Below are 7,242 nucleotides of genomic sequence, written 5' to 3'. Positions count from 1 at the left end.
TGTTCGCCTCCAAGGAATGCATTAAGGGAAAACAGCCATGAGCGTATAAGGATGAAGCAGGATAGTAAGCAATGTCAGTATTGCATATTGAAAGTAAAAAATACAAGAATATCTTTTTAATTGAGCTGCAGCAAGCAGAGCTCCTTTCTAATTTCCTGTATAAAGCCATGCAAATAGATGTAATAATTTAAAATACAAAAATATTACCAGTTAGCTTTTGTATTGTTTGATGTAGCAAACAAGAATTAAATGGATGTCGTTGTTAGTAATATTCAGCCTGAAATCTGTTTTCTAACCAGAATAATTATCTTTATTTTAATTGAATACACAAGAGCCAGGCAGAGAGTTTCAGAGCATGTAGAATAGTTTTCAATCAATGGCAGAAGAATATTATTACAAAACAGCTCCTCTTATCCCTTCACAGTAAACACAAGAGAGACCAAGGAGACACAGTGTATTAAATGTCTCTAACAATAAGATCTCATTTCCAAAAATAGAATATGCATTGAACAGTCTTTATTTCTGTACAGTTCATATAAAACAAGCGTCAGGGATTAATCATCGTATGTAAGAGTTGGTGTGATACATGATTTTTCCTCAGCATCAGTATTTCAATGTCCCCTTTTTATTTGGGCTTTAGAAGATAGTGATCCTTCGACGTATATTCAGGAGCATGTTCCATCAAAGCTGGTTGACCTGTTTATTTGAACAAAGGCTGCAGGTTTTCCATCAGCTAGCTCACATCTTGTATTTTCATTGTATAAAGTAAAGGTGATGCATAAATATCAGAACATCAGTGCATTTTAGATTCTCATGAAAAAGAAATACTTTGGCTCTACAACAAAAGAAGAATTCAGCTCAACTAATCAGAAAGACCATGCCTTTTAATATTTTCATTTCCTTTATTACACATGATACAAGATTCCTATTCTATAACCAGGAACACACAACAGGAAATTAGACATTACATTCCTCATTTATTCTGCATTTTGTCAAATCATTTTAAAACTCTGTTGTCCATATTGATTTTTTTTTCAAAAGGAAGGAAACCCAATTAATTGCAAATAATGATTTTTTTTTTTTAAGTATTTGTTCTACTTTTGCTCAGACTTCAAATTACACTATTCCCCATTCTCAGGACAAAATCATTCCTGAACACATACACAGTCATTGCTCGTTGCTGTGTTCTGTTTTATTTCATCAGTACCTTCCTGTGCTAAACAAATGAACAAGAAAGTGTTGATATAAATGTACAAAGAAGATGCTTCCTATGGGGTATTGCAGAGTTAGGAAGTTCATAGTCTTCATACAAACATATAAAATATTTCAAATTATCTCCATTCACTGGAATCCATTCAGTTTCTCTTGTCAGACCTGTGTGACAAATACAAGACCAGAGATTAATCATTTATCAGTGCACTCACAGGTATTTTGAGAGCATGCAGAAAAGTACCTGCAAGTTGTGAGGGAGAGTATATTCCCCGCACCTGCAATTTTGCTTTCACTGAGTGTACTTGTTTACACCCAAGCTCGGGGAATACAGAGTGGGTGTGAAACAAAATCTTTTTGGTCCACTAACTTTTTTCGCCCACTCTCCAAATCTCTGTCTGATGAAACTTCATGACTCTGTTAAGAGCTCAGGCCTTTAAAGCCTTGAGTTTAGCCCTCAGTACAGGGTAGCTGCGACCCCTGCCCCGTCCCATTGCCCAGTTGCCCCCAGCTGCCTGGCAGGGTGCGGGGGGCTGCTGGGCTGCCCCTGCCCTCCAGCAATCAGGGTCCAGCCCTACAGGTACCCTGGGACTCGTCCCCGGGGAAGCCCCGGCGCTGCTTCAGCAGGCACGGGCAGCAAATCCTGCCGCATGGCACAGCAGGGTGGTCACGCTGCAGCTCGTAGGGATGCATCAACTGGATAAAAATAAAAACAGTATTTCATTTTACCAGTAAATACTATTTACTGGTATGTACATATATGTATACGCATACATATTATTTTTTTTAAATTTTTTCTCAGCTGTTTTGATTATCCTCTTTTCTTGCTTTCTATGTTCTGCCCATTAGAGTCCTTACTGGTAGTGAGTCTCCTTCCTCGTCTCCTGTCCGACCTGAACAGTTCCAGGGATTTTAAGCCTCTCTCCTTTTGGAAGTGTATCTGTTCCTGTAACTATTTTTGTCACAACTCCAATCCTCCCCTATTTCGGCTTTAATTTTCATGACTGACCAGAACTGAAGACAGTATTCTAGACATGGTAGCATAGTATTTTCTGTGCTGTTTGTATAAATCCCCTCGGAGTTGATTTATTTACTTATGTAAAGCGAGATGGGGGGGGGGTGTTTAGCTGCTGCCTGGGGAATGACGAGCAATTTCCATTGACCTGTCTACGGCGACTCTTTCCTCCATAGTCGCAGCTAATTTGAAGCTCGGCATAGGGTCTATTCCTGTTCTCTTTGAAGTTAAGAGATATCTGTGGTTGCTGTTGATATCGGTGGTTCCAGACAGCTCAATATTGAGAAAAACAGGTTTTGCAATTAACTTTTCAAAGTTCAAGACACTAACTTTCTCACCATATATGTTTAATCACTTAAGATGTAAGTATTTGGGGTGGAGGAATATCTCTATTTTTGGTAAATTTTACTGAACTCATGAACCTTTAACATATGTTCAGAAAGTAGAGAAAAAGCCACAGGACAGAGAAAAAAAAAGACAACCTCCTGTATTTCATGATGTGTTACGTAAAGTGCGTTTTTGCTGTGCTCCTGAACGTGTGTAGGCTGTACACATTTGAACAAATATTGGAGGGACATTCAAAAGGCTGGAACTGCTTAGCTTTGAGAAGAAACACCTCCCTGGAGAAAAGAGGTGCAATTAAGAGAAACCCTGCATGGCTTACTCTAACTGCTTGAAAGTGTTGGCGACTTTTGAATAAAGAAGTCAAAAGTTAATTAACTTGACTTGAAAAAAGTGAGGGGGTGTCATTGTCCACAGGAAAGAGGTCATAAAACCACACATAGTGCTACTAACGTGCTCTGTGGCCATTAGCAATCAAACAACGTAATCGTCTCGTAGCCTGATTCAGTAAGGCAATGTGCTATTTTGTTTCAGCTGAAATTTCCTTCCAATCAGGTAATTTTAGGTACTTATCTTTCCGATGTCAAAAACAAAATCCGACTTTCGGGTTGTATTTGATGGCTCCCCAGGATACGCAGGCACGTGTAATCCTGTCGTATATAATTACCACCTGCCTACACACGCTCTCCTTGTGTTTCAGTTGAGTATTCTCCCTTCTCTTTCAAACTGTTCTGTGCCTGTTCCTGAATATCACAAGGTGACTGTTTTCTAGTGGTGGGTGGATAAAACATTGCTAGCTGTGATTAAACCCAAGTGCTCAAGCCCAGGATCAGAAGAGGGGGTGTGCAGAGCGCAGCAGGCACATCCGAGCATAACGTGGTCCTCAGTGTCACAAGTGTTTTCTGATCCTTCTGCTGAAAGAGGCCAACATCAGGTTCTGTCTCCAAATGCATCGTGGGCAGGTTTGTGGCGTGAAGGACAGCTGTAACTTAGCATTCTGGTTTTTAGGATTACATAGGATATCTTATACCTTTCTAGCAGATTCAGCATCTTAGATGGTAAGGCTGTGTTTCCTGCAGGTGTCATCCTGGAGGAGACATCTGCCTTGCAGGGACCTCCGTGCTCATCTTCCCCCACATTACTCTCCAAGTAGTTTAGCCTTTCCTTATTTCCTGAGCTCCTAATACCAGCCGTCCTGTGCTGCACACACCAAGCCCCCAGGGATCTTGGTGATAAGGGTACAAAGAAGATGGAGCCAGACTTTCCGCAGTGGTGCTCAGTGACAGGACAGGAGGCAACAGGCACAAATTGAAATACAGGGAATTGCATGTAAGCAGGAAACAAAACTTCTTTTACTGTCAGGGCAGTCAAACACTAGAGCAGGTTGCCCAGAGAGGTTGTGGGGTCTCCTTCTTGGAGATATTCAAAACCTGACTGGACATGGCCGAGCAATGACCCTGTCCTGAGCAGGAGGTTGGACTGGACAGTCTCCAGAGGTGCTCTCAAGCCTCAGCCAGTCTGTGAGTCTGGGAAGAGCCTTTGTTGGTCTCAAGGGAAGCTGTCCTCCACTCAAAAGGGCCAGGGTGGATTCGTGGGCCAGGCGCAAGGTCCCTGCTTGCCTCTGCTTTGCTGTGGAACTGCTAGTGAGTTTACAAACTAAAACAACAAGGTATTATATACTGTATTACTGTGTTGCTAATAATCCAAGTAATCTGACTGCTGGGATTAGTTTTAGCCACCTGCTCCATTTCCTCAAATACTCCTTTGTCCTCCCTTAGTTTCCTCATAGATCCCAGACCTTTGAAACCCAGCTCCCGCTGAAATCAATATTAATATCACTTAATACCTTTATGACCTCAGGGCTGAAAGGTCCCAGCTGGCATCATATCCCATCCAGCTGAGCAAGCACCTCTCTTCTTCCCCCTCCCACGGCACAGGACTCTCACTAGACAGTGGACCTACCAAAAGGTCTGCTGTCTCCAGTTCTCCCAGTCACAACTGAGCCATAGCAACTCTAGTCAAAGGAAACTCATTCTTCTAGGAGGCCATGTACCTGCAAGACTAGTTAATTAACAGGAGGAGCAAAAAAGATGCTACGGCCCCCGAGCCCTGCCACTTGCCATCCAAATGCAGGAGCAACCAAATTGTCATGATGATGAGCCTAGCCTCCATGCTCAGGTGCTGGGGAAAATCAAGCCCACTGTTCTCAAATTTTGTCTAAAGCACGCTGCTTGCAAGCAGTGCTATTTTAACACCTGCTAATAATATTATCTTTCTCTCAGGTGTACTCTTTGCTCTCTGGTTGCTTATAATTGCTACCTGAACTCCCTTTGCAGTCAGCAGACCCTCTATTATCTCTCCGTGATGCTCCAATCCACTCAGACCTCCCTCCGGCCAGCTCCAATTCTCTCTCTCGCAGCTCCCAAAGGCACGTTATTTTTAGAGCTCAAACTCCTCCAGAGATCAATGGGAGTCTGTAAACTCAAAAATAGGTTGCTTATGGTACATTCATAATCCTCACAGTTATGTTCCCTGGTTATTCTTTCAGCTGCTGCAGCTTATCTACCAGCGCCTCCTTTGCCACTCCAATCAACCTTATTCTACTGAACAACACTCTGCCATTTTAAAGAAAACAGAAAAGGATGCTCTTGACAGCAAGTGCTTAAATGTTGTCCTGATTAAGGACGGACATAAGCGTGTGCTTAGGAGCTTGTCTGAATTATGGAATTAGGTTTTTTTTCCAGCCCTCAAGACTTTCTTCATTCTGTATCTGAGAATCTGCGGGGCTGTGATTGTAGTCGATGAGATGCCAGTGTTAGCTTCTGGGACAAAAAAGACTGGGTCCCAGAGTTTTCTAACCACGGGAAAAAGCAATGGCTATTTTTATGTTAAAAATAATTTAATTTTTGTGCTATTCAACATAGATGCAACTTCAAAAATAAATCTAACCAAATTAATGAATTGCAAAATCTACTTTTTTCCCCCTTCAAAATCACAGTTTTTAATGTTGCATCTCCCTTTTATTCCCTGAAAATATGCCCAAACTGGTTAACAGCAAGCAGGTGAAAGATTTACTCTAAAAAAAGCATGAGTAATTCCAACTGCCAGTATTTTCTGTTCTTATACAACATGTTAGCTGAAAGAAGATGAAACATGAAATGAATCCAGATTTTGGCTGTATCTCCATATATGCAATAAAATGATCACATTCAGTGCTAATATTATGTAATTAAAGACCGTGCATGAATCACCTGAAGGCTAAATAAAATTTGTCTCTATTTGAACAGTTTCCAGCCTTATATATTTAACCCTAAGATTCCGTTAAGGCAGCCTGTTTTATAAGAAGTAACGTTACAAAGGAGAAAACAGACATATCCCATTAGCACTTCATAGAAAATCAGTGATTATAGCAAGTGCACCAAAGTTCAGTAAATGCCTCCCACTCAACAAGCTTCCAAAGTGAACAACCACATGATGTTTACTCCTCACCAGAACCCATTTATAGATCTCTTACTCACCACTATCACAGTCATACGTGCAACATTTAAGAAAAGGCAGCGGGAAGTCCTCTATTTAGGAGCGGACCAGAGGGGGTTACAGTTGGAGAACTGGGTCTTTTTGTTATAATACTGTTTAACCAAGCTGTGAAGCATGATTTAAATCATGCAGACTCTAAGATTATAATCAACTGAAAGCATTCATCACATACCGTGGGCATTGCACATGGACAACAGGTATGGCCGCTTGGACAAAATTTTGCACTGATTGGAAAAAATTGATAAAAAAGATCAAAAAATGCAAGTGGGGAATGAGGGTAATGACTTCCTATGGAGTTAGGAGACCCAGGAAAGAGTTTTGTTCCCACAACTTTTAAACGACATCTGGGCATTCCTAGCAAATAGCACCCTGGGAATGAAAAGGCTATCAGTTTCAGTAAGGTAAGAAGGGGACAGAGTTCATGAACTTTTGTTAGTCTGGAGCAGAATTAGCCTAGAATTACAAACACAGTGATTTTCAGAAGGAAAAAACTGAAAAAGGTAAACCCAGGGACATGTCTACTTTGATTGCCCTAGTGAATTGGGACTGTGAAATGAAGCTGGGCTATCTCCTTTGACTCCCTAATCCTTCTACACATCTGGTAAAAGCCTTGTCCTTCCAGAGACGGCAACCTGAAGTGCCAAGGGATCTGCTTTAATTCATCTACCCTCACTTCCCTTCGGTGGGCACCACTTGCTAAGATCATCTTCTCCTGTGCAACTGCTTTAACATTTATGTCATATCTGGAATCACTGTCCACACAGATGGCAGAAGAAGCAGTAGGAAGTCAAATGTGCTCCAGGTTAACATATTAATACCGCGATGGGACATCAGAGAGAGGGTTTAGGTTGCAAAGGGGAGTTTGTCCTTCAACTCCCTCCCAGTGGTAGCTGGTTGACTTGAATGAAAAAGCCTACTTTAAATTAAACTATGCTTTCTTGCATGCTTTTTGCAAATTATTGCAACGCATTTGTTATGTTTCTGCCAGGATAATAATAACAACTCCCGTATATCTGAGCATCTCTCATATATCTTTTAAAACATATTTGCTCTCATTTATGTTTTTTGGGCATGGTCCTGGGCAGCCTGCTCTAGGTGGCTCCACTTTAGCAGGGGGGTTGGACCAGATGACCTCCAGA

At 41.5% G+C, this 7,242-nt stretch overlaps 1 protein-coding gene across 3 annotated transcripts in view; it reads right to left on the bottom strand.

Annotated features, from left to right (window-relative positions):
- Positions 1 to 291: 291 nt before the first annotated feature.
- Positions 292 to 7,242, bottom strand: part of SMPX (small muscle protein, X-linked) — a 43,668-nt gene continuing 36,717 nt past the window's right edge. For all 3 annotated transcript variants that reach the window (XM_009321147.1, XM_009321136.1, XM_009321146.1), the window contains exon 5: positions 292 to 1,374. The gene's annotated coding sequence lies outside the window, so the exon portion shown is untranslated. The remainder of the gene's footprint in view (positions 1,375 to 7,242) is intronic.

This window comes from Pygoscelis adeliae, unplaced genomic scaffold, assembly GCF_000699105.1.
Source record: "Pygoscelis adeliae isolate BGI_AS28 unplaced genomic scaffold, ASM69910v1 Scaffold53, whole genome shotgun sequence".
In the NCBI taxonomy this organism is placed as follows: Eukaryota; Metazoa; Chordata; class Aves; order Sphenisciformes; family Spheniscidae; genus Pygoscelis; species Pygoscelis adeliae.
Note: the sequence above shows the minus strand (reverse complement) of the source record. Positions and strands in the feature narration are given on the sequence as shown.